A 2,703-nucleotide genomic window follows, 5' to 3' on the forward strand; every position below is an offset into this window, starting at 1 on the left:
CAAATTCAACCCAGTAACACCACCTCTGTGCTCTAATATCATTTCATTTAAATATAATTGGAATGTAGCAATGCCACTTCCATCTCTCTCAAATTTATTGAAATGAGATTTTACAAGCATTCACAAGTTATTCCTTCTTCAAATCATCCTTGAATCAGGGGAGTCCTAAGACTACTTTGTTTTCAAAAGTCATTGATTGAAATTCTATTTAGTTCCTCTACTGTTCAGCCAGCTTTGGAATAATTAATTGTTTATGTTTTGTCTCCAAAGCAAGCAAGAACAATCCCATTTGAGGATTTGCTGCAGAGAAGCTGTCTTTCTCTACAGCACTATGGACTGATTCCTGCTCCCCCTAGAATTCATATGTTGAAGCCCTAATCTCTAATGCGATGGTATTAGAAGGTGAGGACTTTGGAACTAATTAGGTCATGAGGATGGAGCCCCCATCATGGAATTAGTGCCCTTATAAAGACCAGGGAGCTCGCTTGCTTCTTCTCCTTTCTCCCTTTACTTCTCTTTCTCTTTCCCTCTCCCATTCTCTCTCCCTCCTCTCTATTTCTCTCTTCCTCTCTCTCCCTTTCTCTCTCTCCCTCTCTCCCTTCAATGTGAGGACATAATGAGAATACACCTATCTACACTCTAGCAGCAAAGCCCTGATCAAGAACCAAATCAGCCAACACCTTGATTGTGGACTTTACCGATTTCAGAACTATGAGAAATCAGTCTGTTGTTTAAACCATCCAACTCCTGTTACTGTGTTATGGTAGCCTGAGCTAACACATACAAGTGTGTAACACATTTTTCTTTCTGTTCTGCTTGTGTTTACATGAAACAGAAGTCAGCCAGCAAGATCCTTGTTGCTAGAGAGCTATACTTTCAATCAACACGAAGCCCAAATCCCATGTACACCCTATTCATCGTGAAACTACAAAGAAGGCAAATTTTATCTGATCAAAAATAAGAACATTTTGAGGAAAGCCAGCAATTTAATTTTGGGTGATGGCAGAGGGGGCTGATAATAAAGGTAAACCTTGGAATGGATAACACTGGCAGTTTTAAATGACACAACAGAAAAAAAATCAATTTATTCTTGAATGTTAGTTAACCCGAGCTAAGAACTATCAGAAGAGCTGAAATTTTAATCAAATAGTATGCCTTTTCCTTAAGAGGCCACCACACCCATTTCTAACTTTAGTAGTTGAGTTTCTTTTTCTTTTTTTTTATTAATCACTTGGAATTACCTTTAATTAGGTACAAAGACTTTTCCAGTCACATCACATAGAGGTCATTTTATCCCCTGCTCTGTTCGGCTGCCAGTCTCTGGTCTCTCTCCTCAGCAGTGGTAAGGAGAATACCCTTTCCACAGGGAAGGGAGATACATGGTTTGTTGCCTTTGCCAATAAGGAAGATGTTTGAGAGCCGTGTGGCAAAGCTGTTGCCATTCACGTCTGTCACATGAACTACGTTAAAGGAACCTGGATTGGTAATCACACCAGTTCTTCCCAGGTTAGCAACTCCAGTCACCATGCACAGGTTACCAGTGTCAAATCTGATGAAATCAGTAGTCTTACCAGTCTCCAAGTCAATTTGGATGGTGTCATTCACCTTGAGGAGGGGATCAGGGTAACAGATGGTGCGAGCATCATGGATCACTGGATGAGGGACTCCTTTTGTCCCCACAAAGATCTTTCTCACTGTACAGTTTACACTTGGCCTCCTCAGGTGTAACACGATGAACAGCAAAGCGACCCTTGGTGTCGTAGATCAAATGAAAACTCTTTCCAGTCTTATCTATGCTGATTACATCCATAATACCAGCAGGGTAGGTTATATCGGTGTGGACTTTGCCATCCATCTTAATGAAATACTGCATGCAAATCTTCTTTACTTCATCTCCTGTTAGGGCATACTTAAGTCTGTTCCTTAAGAAAATGATTAGGGGGAAACATTCCCTCAGCTTCTGGGGCCACGTAGATGGACGAGAAACAAACACACCAGTCACTTTGTCCAGCATCCAACGTTTTGGAGCTGCTACACGCTTCTTGGGACCCTGAGTCATGGCTGCGCTAGGCATGAAAAGAGCGACTTTCTTTTAAAACATAGAAAGTTTAGACCAAAACTGGGAAAATACTTCTCATTAAAAGGAAGGTAAAACAAACATTTTCATAAAATCGATCTCCCTTTTTTTGGCATGCATGTTCAGTCGTGTCTGACTCTATGATCCCATAGAGTGTAGCCTGTCAGGCTCCTCTGTCCATGGGATTTTCCAGGCAAGAATACTGGAGTGGGTTGCCATTTCCTCCTCCAGGAAAATCTATCCCCTAAGACATTTCTAAAGTGATACCGACTCTGTATTTTCTCAGAAACTACCTGCAGTAGAGGTTATACTGTTAGTTGCCTTCGAGCTATTATTGAAACAAAATAGCAACTGTCTTATCTTGATTTGCTGATGCAGGTAGCAATAGAGTTCCTTTAGATTCAGCTTGATTTGTCTTTTTTCATTGGCTTTATTAAAAGATATTAATATATGTATTTTTTATAGCTTGCAATGCACATACATTATTGTCTTTAATCTTTTCAATGACCCTGTGAATTTAGTAATATTATCATTGCTATTTTATTTTTTTCAGAGACGTAATTGGCTGCTAGAGAGGGAAAGGAATTTGCCAGGTGTTAATCAGTACAAAAGTGGTACAGCTAGAA

General features: G+C 40.1%; 1 pseudogene; it reads right to left on the bottom strand.

Annotated features, from left to right (window-relative positions):
* Positions 1-1,290: 1,290 nt before the first annotated feature.
* LOC133254013 (small ribosomal subunit protein eS4, X isoform-like) lies at positions 1,291-2,059 on the bottom strand (annotated as a pseudogene).
* Positions 2,060-2,703: the final 644 nt, after the last annotated feature.

This window comes from Bos javanicus, chromosome 1 (assembly GCF_032452875.1).
Source record: "Bos javanicus breed banteng chromosome 1, ARS-OSU_banteng_1.0, whole genome shotgun sequence".
NCBI classification, from domain to species: Eukaryota; Metazoa; Chordata; class Mammalia; order Artiodactyla; family Bovidae; genus Bos; species Bos javanicus.